Below are 18366 nucleotides of genomic sequence, written 5' to 3'. Positions count from 1 at the left end.
TATACAAGAATAGAACTACTATAATACTGCCCCCTAAATACAAGAATATAACTACTACAATAATGCCCCCTATATACAAGAATATAACTACTATAATACTGCCTCTATATATAAGAATATAACTACTATAATACTGCCCCTATATACAAGAACATAACTACTATAATACTGCTCCTATATACAAGAATATAACTACTATAATACTCCTCCTATATACAAGAATAGAACTACTATAATACTGCCCCCTATATACAAGAATATAACTGCTATAATACTGACTCTATATACAAGAATATAACTACTATAATTCTGCCCCTATATACCAGAATATAACTACTATAATACTGACCCTATATTCAAGAATATAACTACTATAATACTGCCCCCCATATACAAGAATATAACTACTATAATACTGACCCCTATATACAAGAATATTACTACTATAATACTGCCTCCTATATACAAGAATATAACTACTATAATACTGCCCCCTATATACAAGAATATAACTACTATAATACTGCTCCTATATACAAGAATATAACTTTTATAATACTGCTCCTATATACAAGAATATAACTACTATAACACTGCCCCCTATGTACAAGAATATAATTTCTATAATACTTCCCCCCATATACAAGAATATAACTACTATAATACTGACCCCTATATACAAGAATATTACTACTATAATACTGCCTCCTATATACAAGAATATAACTACTATAATACTGCCCCCTATATACAAGAATATAACTACTATAATACTGCTCCTATATACAAGAATATAACTTTTATAATACTGCTCCTATATACAAGAATATAACTACTATAACACTGCCCCCTATGTACAAGAATATAATTTCTATAATACTGCCCCTATATACAAGAATATAACTACTATAATACTGCTTCCTATATACAAGAATATCACTACTATAATACTGCCCCTATATACAAGAATATAACTACTATAATACTGCCCCCTATATACAAGAATATAACTACTATATTACTGCCCCCTATATACAAGAATATAACTACTATAATACTGCCCTATATACAAGAATATAACTACTATAATACTGCTCCTATATACAAGAATATAACTACTATAATGCTGCTCCTATATACAAGAATATAACTACTATAATACTGCCCCCTATGTACAAGAATATAACTACTATAATACTGCTCCTATTTACAAGAATATAACTACTATAATACTGCCTCCTATATACAAGAATATAACTACTATAATACTGCCCCCTATATACAAGAATATAACTACTATAATACTGCCCCCTATATACAAGAATATAACTACTATAATACTGCCCCCTATATACAGGAATATAACTACTATAATACTGCTGCTATATACAAGAATATAACTACTATAATACTGCCCCCTATATACAAGAATATAACTACTATAATACTGCCCCCTATATACAAGAATATAACTACTATAATACTGCCCCCATTATACGAGACTATAACTACTATAATACTGCTCCTATATACAAGAATATAACTACTATAATACTGTCCCTATATACAAGAATATAACTACTATATTACTGCCCCCTATATACAGGAATATAACTACTATAATACTGCTCCTATATACAGGAATATAACTACTATAATACTGCCTCCTATATACAAGAATATAACTACTATAATACTGCTCCCTATATACAAGAATATAACTACTATAATACTGCCCCCTATATACAAGAATATAACTACTATTATACTGCCCCCTATATACAAGAATATAACTACTATAATACTGCTCCTATATACAATTATATAACTACTATAATACTGCCCCCTATACACAAGAATATAACTACTATAATACTGCTCCCTATATACAAGAATATAACTACTATAATACTGCCTCCTATATACAAGAATATAACTACTGTTATACTGCCCCCTATATACAAGAGTATAACTACTATAATACTGCCTCCTATAGACAAGAATATAACTACTATAATACTGCCCCTATATACAAGAATATAACTACTATAATACTGCCTCTATATACAAGAATATAACTACTATAATACTGCCCCTATATACAAGAATATAACTACTATAATTTTCATACGTGGGTGAAGGTCTTTATTGCAGGGTGCGGGTGCTTATGATATATTTCGATGGTTTGCTCATCTCCTTTATGGTGCTGTATGTTGGCTCTGAGTCCCCTGTAACACATGCAGGCAGAGAGGCCGGTAACACAATTGCAGTTCATTAATAGGATATTACAGAGGCCTGGAGGGCAGTGATTGAGCGCATTTAGCAGGGGTTACTGTGTGTCTGTGACTGGTTTACCATTGATCTGTGGTCAGCTGCACTTGGATGTCCTGCGGGATAGAGAATAACGTCTCTCTTACATCCACCTCATTACCAGGAATCCTCTCCGTGGTCAGTCTGTGTCCCCATTAATGTCATTATTAGATCTCCGCTTAGAGTAAAATACAAATTCATTGCACAGAATTGCTTAAGATTTCACACTGGAAGGTTATTTCTGGGAAATCTGAATGAAGACCAATATGGCCACCATCTAGGTACATGGCTGGCCTTAGAGCCTGGCACACGAGACTGGCGACCAACACGAATCTTAGTATCAGTCGCTATACAACCGATCACTAAAACGAAGCGGCAGCAGCACACAGGTGAGCGTGTGCCGCTTCGTTTCTGATCGATCTTCTTCATGGGGCTGTACGGGCTCAATAGAAAATCTATGGGTACACTGCTCAGAGGAAAGATGATCAGAAACAAAGTGGCACAACGCTCACCCAAGCGCTTCTGCTGCTCCGTTTTTAGCGATCGATGGGGGTCTCAGTGCTCAGGCCCGCGCCGATCAAAAATTCTTCGATGACATGTCAAAAGTTTTTGTAAAGATGAGTTACCCTTTAAGAGATGACCCTCATAACTACAAACTCCTTTGATACAGTTTGGGTGGTTGCCTAGCAATATGCTCGAATGACAGTTTCTGACATTATTGGCCGCCCTGTCCCTATGGAGATCCACAGGTGTCACCCATTTCATAGATGGCTGCCAGTCCCACACTTATCAGGAAGAATTATCAGGTAAGACCATGTTTATTAATTTTTTTACTGCCACTTTTCTGTTGAGAGGGAAGTTGGACCCATCTACAAAGACAGTGATAGAGTGTTACTTTAATATTTTTCAAAATGGCGGTGATTACTGGTATACATTGGTAGTGACCACGAAGCAATTCGATAGATGGGGGTCTACACTGTGGAACATACCCATAAATAATTGGTTGGGTTAGGATGGTGAGGAATTTAGAGTTTCTGTTCCCCCTTGACTGTGATCGTATCTGAATTTTTAGGTGTAGGGTGGATATCAGGTCGATATAAGTCAATACTCCGGAAGGAAATTATCCTACACACTTGACAATGTCCATGTGATCATCAGAATTCTTCTTTTTCTCCACAGACGATGGGAAGATGGTGTTCACCACTTTGGTGGTCCGAAGATGGACATGTAACTCAGTGACCACCAGTAGTGGTAAGACATCTACCCACGTATGGCCATACTAGTTCTCCATATGTTGACGACGGTCTCCTCTTCTCGTGACCAGATTTCTTCCATTTCTCCCCTTTTTCTACAACGTTCCGGAAGTACAGATGCGGAATTCTCTAAGAACCAGTGAAACAAGCCAAGCAAGCTGCCATATTGTCAAGGTATTGTACTTGGAGAGGAAAAGAATGTCAATGACCTTTAGATCCTGTAAGAGCAATGAAAACAAAGCCTCGCCCCGGGATAGTTCCTCTTTATGGAGTGACGACCGTGTTTATACAGTGAACGCCGCTTACTGTTACATGGTCAGGGGTCATTTTCCTGCGGATTCTGTCCATTATGGCCAATGAGGGAAGTAGGATTATGCGCTCCTTCATACGTATAACCTAATCTTAGGAGGACAACCCTAGAAGTCATGTTGGATGATGCCAGCTCCATAGACATGTCAACAGTGTAGGACTGGCATGCCTAGGACAAACCAGATTACCAGCCTCAAACCCATACAGAAAAAAGTCCATGCCCACTTTTTCCATTGTACCAACAATCCTTATGATCAATATGGACTGATTTATTGGGTTATTAACCAAAATGCGGGCAGTAAGTATCCACCTTTACAGTTCAGAAGGGGTTGTCCTCTCCTAGACCTCATGGGCGTGTTGTGGCTGGGTCCTCTTATCTCATCCCAACCTGGGTCCATAGAAGGATCCTCCGCATATGTAATATATATATATATATAGGACTACATTTGAGTAAGTTTGCAAAAGGGGTTGTCCACTTTGGACAATCCATATCCCTTTCCCCAATGGGGCAGAAGAATGTCATAGAGTGGGGTCCTCCACTGAGAAGTCACCTCAATTTAGAGTGGCTCTAGCTCTAGAGGGCCGATTGGTTTCAATCATTAAATGGGTAATCTCATATAGGTAATCTCTGCCCATATGACCTATTAGGACATATGGATGTCATTGGGACTCCCCACCTATGAGCCAGAAGAGAGACCCACAGGGGTCATCAGAGGCAGAACCATTCATATTGAAGCCGTCGTGGGCATCAGCTGATCATGGCACCCTGGCAAATAAGCTGATTTTGTCGGGGTTTACCAGAAGCGCCATGATCAGCTGATGCCCACGACGGCTTCAATATGAATGGTTCTGCCTCTGATGACCCCTTGTGGCTGCTTCCTCCAAAGACACCAGCTGATCAAGGGGGTTCTTCCCAGGGACTTAAAGGGGTTGTCCAATCTGGACAACCCCTTTAAGAAGTGACCTAAGGTAAACTGTCTGGGAATAAAAGGGACAAATATCATAAATTTGAGGATTAGGTTGACCATATATAGTTCGGCAGATGTCTTGTAGCATCCTCTGACCTTTGAGGGGTGACCACCATATTTTCTTATGAGAAAAGGTAAGGAGTGTGTTTATTAGATGGACTATTCATTTCTTTTGTGCAATACCGAACACTATGGAGTGCCAGAGAAGTAACAATTGTCCATAGGGCCCCATAGCAAAATTCCGCTATGACCAGGAAGATCAGGAAATGGAACGTTTAGGATTATTGTGGTCTTTATGGTCGCTATTGGTTGTACTTAGAGGCGGTTTTCAATTTTATCACTTTTAGATGGAAATTTCCATCTAAGATATTTATGGCATTCCACGGGATATGCCATAAATGTGTCCCAGCTCTGTGACCAGCACCTATATCGAGAATGGCCTAAGGCGGCCATTGACGGACGAATCTGGGCAGAGAATGAATGGAGAGTTGGCGCGCATGTACGTGGCTCTCGCTATTCCGTAGTAACTTCGATAGAAGTGAATATAGATATCCTTTAATAATTACTGAGTAAGTATTTTGCAAGGCAGCCCCGCAAATAAACTTGGACAGCTGCCTGGCATTATGCCACTACTAGAGGGTAAGATGGGCTAATCTCTATGCTCCCTAGGGATCTGGCGGTGTCCGTCCCGGGTTAATCCCCAGTCATGAATCATATATGGTCAGGTAAATTAAAAGATTGAAAAAATTAGCAGTGAATGGAGTTGAGCTGCAATACCACACACAACCTATGGACAGATGTGGCGCTGTTTTTCAAAGAAAGCAGACATTTTTCTAGCTCTGGATAACCCCTTTAAAGAGAACCTTTCACCTGCCCATACGAGTGCAGCATGTAATGGACAGGGCTGTAGAAACCCTGTCTCACTATAAAAAAATTCCTATCTTTCTCCGTTATTTAGATATCGGTGCCGTTCTATTTGGCTCCCGATATTTAAATAACCCCCTGAACTGTCAATGGGGCGTGTAGTTGGCAAGGGGGCGTGTAACATCGCTGTGACACTGTCCAATCAGCTACGGAGAGTGCCACAGCAAGAGCTGGAAAGAGGAGAGCGTGTGCGCGCGCACGTGCAGCTCCGCCACCACCACGGAACAGAAGAGGAGAAGAAGAATGTGAATTCTTCTTCTTCTGTTCCATGGCGGCCAGAGTATCTTCGGCAGCGGCATCGGAGCGATGGATCACAGTCTTGTTGTCCTTGTCTGCGGAGAGCTGAACAGTGAGTGAGAGCGCGAGCGCGCGTGCACAGCTCCAGTGCATTGCGGGAACTCAGGCTATAGTTACAGCTCAGCTGATAAGTCAAATGTCTGTTTGGGGGTGGAGCTAAACTGCTGTCTGTTTGGAGGTGGAGCTAAACTGCTGTCTGTTTGGAGGTGGAGCTAAACTGCAGTCTGTTTGGAGGTGGAGCTAAACTGCTGTCTGTTTGGGGGTGGAGCTAAACTGCTGTCTGTTTGGGGGTGGAGCTAAACTGCTGTCTGTTTGGAGGTGGAGCTAAGGACAACCAGCAGAATTTTGAAAGCAGCTCTGGATGTGAATGGCGAAAACAACATAAAAGAACTCAAAATCGGCACAAAACTAGTAAAGCAAAGTATTTACAAACTGTTTGCACTTTTTCTGTAGGTTTTTACTGAAATGTTGTTAAAAGTAGAAACTTAAAAATGTAGGTGGAAACTATTCACATGTAATATTACTACCGTATATCGGTATTATTATATCCGTCCACCATTGTCATGTCTGCAGACAGAGCGCAGCGGGAAATAACCTGTCAATACCGTGATTGTATTTGTGCTGCAGACCTCTATGCTTAAGTGGTCGGCCTGTGTAGTGACGGCATCCCCAAGACGGGCGGGCAATCCTTGCAGACATTAATAGGGTTAGAGGTGTCTATTGTGTGCGATAATAGGACGTCTTATGGACTGGATTCCTGGAACTAGAGAGCGCGGGGGATCTCTGACTTACAGTAATCGTACAAGTCGGCTTCAATATTGCATATTAGTTAGTGGTTCTGTATGTAGTAACCCCCTGTGTGCCAACTACTCACATATAGGACACGTTTATTTACACCACTATGTCGCCAAAATTGCCGCGGTCATAAATGCATGTTGAAAATGTCTCACCGCAGCTTTAAGCGGGAAGAAGGGGAGAGGGTGGTCCTAGTATTTCCCTTTGCTATGCTAGGCTTAGACTAAATCATAATCCTATGGCCCCGTTGAACATTATTAGATTGTATTAACGCTCCTTACACTAAGGCCCCATGCATACAACCGGGCCCGTAATCATGGTCCGTCATTACAGGCATGGCCGACCGCGGACAGTCACCCGCATTTGCGGGCCGTGCTCCCATTATAAAGTGTCCGTAAAATAAAAAATAGGACATCTCCAAAAACGGCACAAGAAGTGACATGCTGCTCCTTTTTACAGGGCGTCTTTTTACGCGCCGTTTTTTAAAACCGCGGCATAAAAAAAAAAAGCCCTGTCTGAGCTAAACTGAATTGTACATTAGGAGGAATACGGGTTGTGGAGGTCGGTGACCTGTATAAAACATCCGGCTTGTGGCCTCGTGCTTTTATATGGTCATGCTGCACCTCTGAATTTTAGTGTTCGAGGACAATTATCCCAAATAATCAGGTGACAATTCCATGACTCACCAGTGGGTGGCGCTTATGCTCACAGCACAATATTGCAATGTCTGTCTATTTCCTATATCTGCTGCTTCCTGTATAGAGAGGTTATCATTTATAATCTCCATATACAATTCTACAGGGAGCGGATCCTGATCTGCTGCATCTGACACACACACACACACACACACACACACACACACACTTGGGGTACAGGATAATGATACACTGACACTTGGGGTACAGGATACTGACACTTGCGGTACAGGATAATGGTACACTGACACTTGGGGTACAGGATAATGGTACACTGACACTTGGGGTACAGGATAATGATACACTGACACTTGGGGTACAGGATAATGATACACTGACACTTGGGGTACAGGATAATGATACACTGACACTTGGGGTACAGGATAATGATACACTGACACTTGGGGTACAGGATAATGATACACTGACACTTGGGGTACAGGATAATGATACACTGACACTTGGGGTACAGGATAATGATACACTGACACTTGGGGTACAGGATAATGATACACTGACACTTGGGGTACAGGATAATGATACACTGACACTTGGGGTACAGGATAATGATACACTGACACTTGGGGTACAGGATAATGATACACTGACACTTGGGGTACAGGATACTGACACTTGCGGTACAGGATAATGGTACACTGACACTTGGGGTACAGGATAATGGTACACTGACACTTGGGGTACAGGATAATGATACACTGACACTTGGGGTACAGGATAATGATACACTGACACTTGGGGTACAGGATAATGATACACTGACACTTGGGGTACAGGATAATGATACACTGACACTTGGGGTACAGGATAATGATACACTGACACTTGGGGTACAGGATAATGATACACTGACACTTGGGGTACAGGATAATGAAACACTGACACTTGGGGTACAGGATAATGATACACTAACACTTGTGGCACAGGATAATGATACACTGACACTTGGGGTACAGGATAATGATACACTGACACTTGGGGTACAGGATAATGATACACTGACACTTAGGGTACAGGATAATGATACACTGACACTTGGGGTACAGGATAATGATACACTGACACTTGGGGTACAGGATAATGAGACACTGACACTTGGGGTACAGGATAATGATACACTGACACTTGGGGTACAGGATAATGATACACTGACACTTGGGGTACAGGATAATGATACACTGACACTTGGGGTACAGGATAATGATACACTGACACTTGGGGTACAGGATAATGATACACTGACACTTGGGGTACAGGATAATGATACACTGACACTTGGGGTACAGGATAATGATACACTGACACTTGGGGTACAGGACACCTCCTTTTATGGGACAGGAAGTTTCTGCCTGACTTTATTTCTAGTTGCTTTTTTAGTGTGAACATATTCCACAGCGCTGTGCAGAGATTGTCACTATTCCCATCACTTCTACCATTGTAAGCTATATTTGTTCTCATGTGGCTTCTTTTTCTGTCACCCGGTCACCCAGAGGGTTCTCTCCCCTTCCTAAGGTCTCCCTGGCAGCCAATCACAGAGATGCCCGCTTCACTGTGCAGCGATGCGTTTGATCAGATATCTGGGCATCATGTACGAGAACTAGCGCAGACAAGAACAGGGGGTGTTGCCTATAGCAACCAATCGGAACTTTGACAGGTTACCATGGGCAGCCCCTCCAGTTCTTGTACATCAGACCCTATGACTGTGGAGCGTGAAACATGATCTTGTGTCCATGATAAGTGTCAGAGACGACCAGACCCTTCCCCCTCTATAATATCTTATAAAGTTACAAGGTTCTGTCTTGAACAGGTTCACAAATGCTGGTGACATCTGTGACGGAGGAAGTAGCTAACTTCTCCTCTGACCTAGGTTTCAATATTCACAGTATACTGGCCTCATACATCATTCCATCCTACCGACACATGCGCCCCATTAAATAAAGGGCATTCCCCTTTAAATCCCCCAAACCTTCAGTAGATCCATGTCCTCCAGTCGTCCTCTTTCCATCGTTTCTTAAAGGAACACTCCACTGGTAGTGAAACAGCGCAGGGCCTGAGGGGGAGGTGCATGACACAGTCATATTTGCATTACTGTGTCAAGCACCGCCCCCTCAGGCCCTGCACTAGGCACAATGTATAAGTTGTGCCTGGAGTGCTCCTTTAATTACTCTGTTTCTGGAAAAACAACCAATATGGCCGCCACTACAGTTCTCTCAGGAGGTCCCACTCCGATTTCCCGGACTCCAGAATAGCAAATATGCCTATTTACGAAGGTGCATAAGTGGCCGAATGACCCTGTGGTAGCCGTAATGGCGTCCATATTGGCTTTCACCCAACTTTTCCAGAAGCTGATGTAATAATTGTGACAAAAAAAGGACGATTCAGAGATTCATATTTACTCTATTTTAATATTTTAGTTCAAAATAGTCCAGGTGACGCCTATTATATCACATTCTGTCTAAAATTATTAATAATATATATATTATATAATCATTTTTTTTTAGCTTCTTTCTTTTTACCTCAGGCACAGTTTGGTAGTGAAGGGGTTAAGGCCTCTCCTGCCGGCGGAGGGATTCACAGTAACACGCCTCAACCAAGCCTCATGCTCTCAATCTACCCTGAAAGCGTTCCCGATCCCGCCTTCGATCTCCATTGGTCGGCTGTCATCCATCCCTGCGTCCTGATTGGCTCCGTCGTCCTGCCTGTTACAGCGCTCAGTGTCAGTGCAGCAGCAGCGACAGCGCATACAGTGTAGTGCTTTTTTTTTTTTTTTTTTCTCCTGCTGGGTGAATATTGTTACATTGTAGCAGAGGGTGGTGGGGAAGAGCGAAGGAGGAAGCAGTCGGCTCTGGACAGGGGGGGCTGCTAGCTGATATCTTGTGTTGTTTTTGTGGGGGGGCAGAAGAACCTACGACTCCCCTCCAGGAGGAGGGGAGAAGCCTCCAGGTGCCTGGGAATAGCAGGAAGGAAGCTCTGGTGAGTGTCTCTTATATTTACGTCCTATATATTATACAACGCACATAGACAGGGGGTGGATGTTGCCGTTATAGCAGGCCTCACTGGCTGAGAAGGGGTTAAAAGTGACAGCTCTATTGCTAAAAAAATCAGTGCCCCCCTCCCAGAACCTTGTGCCAAGTAAATATAGGTCAGGTGGACTGCTGCCATGCTTATGTTATTATCAGCCGGAGCTCTGGATGGGAGGGGGGCACTTAATTGTCTATATCCCTTTAAAAAAAACCATTAGGGGCTCCTTTAAATGCGCCCTGGTTAGTGAAGCGTTAATAATGGGGGTCTGGGATCGGACGGCTAAGACCGCGCTGTGTTTACGTTGAACCGGGCGGTCTTCACATCTGGGCGCTACGATTTATTTTTTGGAAAAGGGGGGGTGTGTGATAGTTTCACAACAGGGGCCCTTGATGATTGGTTCAGGGTGTACTTACTTTCTTTGCGGGGTCAATGCACGGCTTTAATTTAGGGGGTCATATTGACGCTTGGCATTCGTGCCATGTGCTGTGACTGGTATGTTCTGGCATCACGTCATAATACAGAATATCCAGAATCCTCCCCCGCTCCCTTCTCCCAGTGCGGAGGTGTGGGTATATTTGGGGGGTCAGTATTTTGGGGTTGAAGGCGTCGTGGGGGTAGAGTGTCAGCTCCGGGTTCAGTCTGATTGGCTATTATTGTACGGTATTTACTTTAACTCTGTTGACAATGGAGAACTTTACCCTGTAGGGTCCGGCCCGTGTCACTTTTGGGTATTACTTGCCACTTTATGCGTCTGATAAGTGACACGATCCCTGGAACCCATTTTTGTTGCGGATCGTCCGCCGTCTACGCTAATCCGGGACGTACATTTTATTTTGTCTTTGATTCCTGTGTCATTTTAAACTGCACTTTAAAGTTTTATTCACATTTCTATTTACTGTATTACTGAATAACGCCGTATGTAATCTGATAATAACTAATGGTACTGAATAGACCTCATGACAAACTATCTTCACTTTCAGTCACACCCGGCAACAGCTATCTATCTCATATCTATCTATCTCATATCTATCTATCTATCTCATATCTATCTCATATCTATCTATCTATCTATCTATCTATCTATCTATCTATCTATCTGTCTCATATCTATCTATCTATCTATCTGTCTCGCTCTCTCTCAGCTTGCGCGCTCTTAGCTCGCTTTCCGCTCTCTTTTTCTCTTAGCTCTCTCTTTCTTTATCTGTCTTGCTCTTTCTCAGATCTCTCTCTCATAGCTCTCTCTCTCTTTCACTTTATCTTTCCTCTCTCTCTTAGCTTGCTCGCTCTCTTTCTCTTTATGTCTCTCTCTATCAATGGCGCTCGCTCTCTCTTAGCGCTCTCTCTCAGCGCTCGCTCTCTCTCAGATCTATCTTTCTATTGTGATCAAGCTGTTGCTTTGTTATTGTGACTATCACCTCTCGCCTTGGGCTTCCTTCATAGACATTGGGGGAGATTTATCAAAACTGATGCAAAAGGAAAAGTGGAACATTTGTCCATAGCAACCAATCCGCTTCCAGGTCTCGTTTTTTAGCAGCCCTTTAAAAAAAAAACAAAAAAAAAAACAAACAAACAAACATCTGATTGGTTGGTTGCTGTGGATAACTTTTACTTTACACCAGTTTTGATAAATCTCCCCCCATTGGGTTCATCACGTCTGCTACTACATGTTGGGTCACGTACATGGGAGTGTGAAGACTATTTAGAGGTATTGTCCCTTGGATATGACTTCAGGTGATGGCCTTTACGTAAAGCCGTATACTTCTGCTTTCAGCCCCACGCTTGCTATCTCAGTTTATGTGGGAAAGGTCACAGGCTGATTTGTCACATATACAACTCCAGGGGTGATTGATGGTGGTTTCTTCTCATTGAGGGTCATAAATCCTGTTTGCTCACCCTTCTCGAGGAGATTTAACCTCCACATTTCAACTTGAACTTGTTACATGAACAAGCGGCTGGCATGCGATAATCTTGTCTTATCTTCTGAAAAGATGTCGTCGATGTAGCGCACCACTCTCGAAAGCAGACCGTTAAAGGGAAACTCCTACCAGGAGAAACTCTCTGTAGATTAGGGGACCTGTGTCATGCCCTCTCATAACTGAGCAGATGGGCACCAATTAAATGGTCCCTCAAAATAGCAATCAAAGAAAGAGGGGAGAAGAAGGGAGTCTGTCTTCCTTGACTACTGGGCTCTTCCTTGTTCTAAGTAGTATGAGAGCAGAGTCACGTGACTCCTCTAAGCTGTGCTGAATGGCTGAGGGGGTTCAAAGAGGGGAGGGGCATATGTGACCAGCTATTTTCCAGCGCTTTATGGGCACTACTATTTAGAGGAGCCCTTATTACTCGTGTCATAAATATATAGGGGCCTGTCCCAGTAGTAGTTTCCTTTTTATAGGGCAATGTGACTTAAAGGGGAAATCTGTCTGAAAATAATATGACAAGTAGGAGGATCTTATTGATAGTCTATGAGCTCAGACCCACCTCTGGATTTCCAAAACCCTAGATCGCCCAATCTCTCAGAGCAGCGTAAGAGCCTTCATTCTTGAAATATGTGGTGGCCCAGCTCACGGATGTCTACGACATGTCAGAAATTTGAGCTGGATTTCCCCTTTAAATTATTCTTGCCCTGATAATCTAAGGACATGGATGAAATGGGCAAATGTCTGCAACAGAATCTGACGGTCGGAGGACCCCTTTAGACGGAGATAGAAGTGTTGACCGCCAATTTGCGCTGCCGAAATATTTTATTTGACTCCTCCATTGGAATATCGGCTATGGCTTTAAATCCTGCGGCTCTGCATTATTATGTCCGTCGTTTGTAAGAGCCGGCGATGCGCTAATGGTTCCTACAATACATTTTATCCCGCATAAGTGCTTCCTTCTCCGGCCACGGGCGCACTTTTTTTTTTTTTTGCCCTTATTTACAGCTAAGTGATTTTTGGTTTCTCTGTAATTCCTCCGTAGATATTGCCTTTAAATCAATCACGTGTCAGCACTGGGAAACTTCCTTTTCTCCAGTTCCCAGCATTCCTCCATGTCCCAGCATCCCTTGCGTCTCTAGCATCCTAATGGAGCGGAGTCATAAACAACCAAGGACAGGGCTGGTTGACAAGGATTCCACCCCCCCCCCCCCACCACCACCAAATTAAAGGACCTTGGGAAACGAGAGAAGGGTCAATATTCCGCTCTGCGGGTCGATATACACACATCATAGAGTACCAGCTTGATGAGCGGTTTAGATTGTCGTTCGTGCCCGTTAACCCTTCCATGGCCAGGCTTCCTTCCATGGTGAGCAGACTTCGTTTCTAGGATGTGATATATTCCGCTTTACTCGTAATACACTCGCATTGGTCCTGTCCCCAGGGCTCGCAATCTAATTTCCTCCGTCTCATAAACATTCTGCAATCGCTTTGTTACCATAGACGCGTCAATTATCGACTCATCTTGATGAACTCTGTGTATCCATTGGCAGAAGATAAAGTCGACCCATTTTCTTATACCCTACGTGGGCATTTTAAAGTGATAGAGGTGGGCCTCCCTTGGTTTGACACCCCCCTCTGGCGATGGAGGACTGTAGACATCCTCCTGGCAAAATCAGCTGGTCGTTTAGGGTCCCAGCATCGGGGACCACTGCTATCCGCTTATTGCTGGCAGATCTGACCAATGATAAGAGATGACACCTTTAAATCCAGTGGTAATTTTATAGGGTGCCAATTAAATGGGTCTCTGAGCTCCTGGTTGATCTTCTGTGACATCACCACACAGGTCTAATGATGTCACTCCAAGTCAGATCACTGTCAGAATTAAATAATTCCTTTTATCCTGATGGGTCTATGACATCACCAAACAGGTCCAATGACGTCACCACAATTCAGATTAGTGTCAAAATGAAGAAATTCCCTTTCTCCTCAGCCATATAATCTTCTGTGCCTGGCAGAATGGGGCAATAGGGCCTTGGGCATTGCCTGATGGCCTGAACGTCAGTCCAACCCTTGCCAAGTGGGAAGAAGCCTATATGAACTCATGGAGAACATGGGTTGATTCGAAATCATGACCTCCTTTGTTAACCGCTAAGCCACCGTGCCACCCACTCTATCCTCCCAGTTGGATGCGACATTCTGTGTTGACTGCAAGGGTTAACTCTGAGGTTCGCAGTCGAGTCGAACACCCATGGGTGCAGAGAGATCGCCCCTGGGAAAAACGCAACCCGGCATTGTTGATGAAAAGGATTCACTGTGCGCATAATTAATAGAGAGAGAGAGAAAAAATACAAATTTGCAATTAGGTCTGCGATACCCCGTCATTACTGTTAACATGGTGAATGTGACTGCGGCGGGTGAAGCCGAGTGGCAATTAGGTGTTTAATTCTATTTTCTAATCGGAACACGTTGACGAAGACTTGGGAGAAAAAAAAAAAAAGTGATGTGTTGACTCATATAATTACATCTTATAGGTTGGGGATTCCTGGGCACAATTGCGAGATAATTATAAGGTAATATCCTGAGATTTCGTGATATCGGTTGCGTTGGGGGCGGTGTATATTTTTTATATCATGATATAACTTTGTAGGCCTCATTGCAAAGGAGCCAAAAATGGCGGCGGTTGAGGTATTGTTGGACGTATTTGTATGACGTCATTTCTGCGGAGAATAGATCGCAATATTGTGACATCATAGCCCCGCCCCTTTTCAAACAGGAAAAAAAGTTGCAGCGGTTTATGGGGAAAGAATAACGAAGTATGTTGATAAATATGGCGCGTGTTTTTTGTTTCTAATGTAACTGCAATTTTTTACGTCGTCGATAGACCGGGCCATCGTTCCATCTATACAATGTTAAAATTCTCAAATTCAGGAGTTTAATATCATGGAAGAAGAACCATCACTCCCTCTTCTGCCATATCCGCCCAATCCGGGTAGTCACTTAGGATACGGTTGAAGGGTCTTGACAACCCTAATTATGTCAGATCCCCCTGCAGATTGACTGAGACACAGAGTACATATAGATATTTTTATATCAACTTTGTTGTAATGTCTAGTCTTGGCCACTGGGGGCGCTGTTTTGTAGCAGTTTTAGCTTGACCGTCCCATTCACAAAGGGGAACTGCCAAATAAAAAGCCGTTACCCCTCAACATATTACAATAGATCGCCTGCGTCGATCCATATGCTTTATCCTTCAAGGTGATCTCTACCACTGGGTCTTTTTGAACACGTATCCCTTCCCCCTACACTAGCAGAACACCAGGGGTGGTGGGGAAAATCTCTCCTGGGACCCCTCCTCAGTTACCAAGATACAGTTTCCCGAAGGTCGTATTCTCTGGATGTGGTTGCTTGGAGATATTTCTAATGGGTGGCAATGTCTCCACCGTCAGCGCACTTACTACGATGGGAAACGGCTCCTGTTAGAGTAACGTGAGAAGATGGGTCGAAAAAAAAAAAAATCAATTCCTTTAATTCGACATCAATAGGTCTGATTCTGAAAATTTTTTGGACTAGTAAATGGGCATAAGATTTATTTGAAAAAGTTCCTAAATTAAAGCCTGTAATATATTCCGTAGCTGCATTCGCAATTCTTCTGGTTACGGGAAACAGTCAGCAAGCTCAACGAACATACCTGTAAGGGTATGTTCACACGCTGCATAAAAAACGTCTGAAAATACGGAGCTGTTTTAGAGGGAAAACCGCTCCTGATTTTCAGCCGTTTTTTTTTTTTTTTTTTTTTGTTTTTTTTAGCAGCGTTTTTTTACGGACATTTTTGGAGCTGTTTTTCGATACAGTCAATGAAAAACGGCCCAAGAAGTGACATGCACTTCTTTTTCGCAGGCGGTTTTTTTTACATAAAAAAACAGCCCGTCGGAACAGAACGCAGTTTTTCCCATTGAAATCAATGGGCAGATGTTTGTAGGCGTTCTGCTTCCGAAAATAAGCCGTGTGAACACCCCGTAACAGCTTAGCGGAGTTGTTATAATGGAGTGGTCATGTGACTGCACAGTGCCCGATGTAAAGAGGGCAGCTCCCAGAATGCAAATCTTGAGGCTATGTTCACATCAGCGTTCTGTTTTCCGTTGTCAAAGGAGCTGATCACGTGCGAAGGAAACCAACGTTTCCCTGACGGAACCCACTGACTTTAATGGTTTCTGTTGGCGGTTTCCGTCATTTTGTTGTACTAAAAAGAAGACGGCATCGGCGACTGAGACCTCTAACCGAGCCTTCGACGCAGATGTGAACAGCGCTTAATATAAGCGCTGTGCAGACACTGAATAAGCAGGTACTGCTTAGAGATTTCCGCTCTGAAGCCTGCAGAATTGTGAATTCAGCTCCGGAGTATAATACTCCGTATTAGTACATGTAGTGCAGTGTATTTATAAAAAGGCTCAACTTAAGAGCGCGGGCATATCCTGAGACAATCGGGCCTCGTCCACCGAGGATTAGTTCAGGCCTCACTTTACTGCCCGACTAAATAATCCAAAAACGATGGTGACGAGGGGCTGGCGATGGCGTCTCACCTCCCTGAAGTGAGCAGCAGAATGGAGGGATCTATTTTTGGCCGTGGAAGTGGAAATTGTCCCACTGAGGCGGGAAGCGGTGACTGCAGTGTTTTATTAAGCCCTGGCCTTCAGGCTAGCTACAGGCATAGCTAATCCGGCGGGCAAAGGAGCGGGCACCATACAATACATGGGCTTCATTATATTAATTATTCCCGAAATAATCACCTCCCTCCGACTTTCTCGCTTTCCACTAGATCTTTTCTATCTGGGTCACGGCACCCGCTACTAATAAGAATTAATTGTGTCTCTGTGGGAGGCTGTAAAGTCAAAATATCTCCAGTAAATCGCAGTCCTTGAGGAGTCCTCAAGTCAATATGAGTTATATCTGTTTCTGGGAAAGCTGGGTAATAATCAGGGTTTGTCACCAAGCTTTTCCAGACTCCAGAATGATAAATCAGCCTAGCAATGCAGTAATACGTTCTCCGATCCTGTTCAACTGCTGAACCAGGACGGTTTGCCGTGCAGGAGCCTCGGAAAGATGGGTGAAACCCCTATTGGAGCTATGTTACCAAGGTTCACCTAGCTACGCAGTGATACCGCCCTCTCCTTTTTATTACTGCTGAATTAGACAGGTTTGCCCTTCAGGAGTCTGGAAAAGATGTGTTAGGACCCTTATGGCGGGTGCAATGGTGACTATTGATTGTTACTCAGCTTTAACAGACTCCTGAATGGCAAATCTGCCATCGAATGGAAGCAGGGGATGCATTACTTCAGAACTACAGATTTGCAGTTCAGGAATCTGGGAAAGCTGAGTGAAAACCCTTGTAGGAGCTATAGTGCTCACCATATTGGTTGTCACCCTACTTTCCCAGATTTCCTAATGGCAAATACACATTTTTATGGGAGCGGGGAATGTATTACTTTATAACTAGTCACATTTGCCGTTCAGGAGACTGGAAAAGCTGGGTAAACATTACCTATTTGACCGTTAAAACCTAAAGGGTAGCAGTTGCTCACTACAGCCAATCAGAATCCATCTTACATTTTTCAAACACAGGTTAGGACATAAAAAAAGTGATCTGATTGGTGGTTAGGGGCAATACTTCCTCATATAAAAACCAGTTCAGACAAAGTGCAGTGGTAACCCACGGCAACCAATCAGATTGCTGATTTTGTCATAACTTGCTCTCGCAAAACGAAAGCAGTGATCCAATTGGTTGCTATGGGTAACACCACTTCCTTTTGTCTTAAGTTTTTATACATGAGGCCCTGTGAGCAACAGGACAAAAATC

General features: G+C 43.1%; 1 protein-coding gene and 1 long non-coding RNA gene across 5 annotated transcripts in view; one reads left to right on the top strand and one right to left on the bottom strand.

Moving 5' to 3' along the window:
* Positions 1–2122: 2122 nt before the first annotated feature.
* Positions 2123–10354, bottom strand: LOC142664462 (uncharacterized). Its single transcript, XR_012851282.1, has 2 exons — positions 10086–10354; positions 2123–2228 (listed from the first exon to the last, which is right to left on the bottom strand). It is a non-coding gene; the product is annotated as an uncharacterized LOC142664462 (long non-coding RNA).
* The window catches only part of MEF2D (myocyte enhancer factor 2D), a 139609-nt gene continuing 131577 nt past the window's right edge, over positions 10335–18366 (top strand). For all 4 annotated transcript variants that reach the window (XM_075843532.1, XM_075843535.1, XM_075843529.1 and 1 more), the window contains exon 1: positions 10335–10542. The gene's annotated coding sequence lies outside the window, so the exon portion shown is untranslated. The remainder of the gene's footprint in view (positions 10543–18366) is intronic.

Source organism: Rhinoderma darwinii, chromosome 12, assembly GCF_050947455.1.
Source record: "Rhinoderma darwinii isolate aRhiDar2 chromosome 12, aRhiDar2.hap1, whole genome shotgun sequence".
NCBI classification, from domain to species: domain Eukaryota; kingdom Metazoa; phylum Chordata; class Amphibia; order Anura; family Rhinodermatidae; genus Rhinoderma; species Rhinoderma darwinii.
The sequence above is the reverse complement of the archived record's forward strand: the minus strand, read 5'-3'. Positions and strand labels throughout refer to the sequence as shown.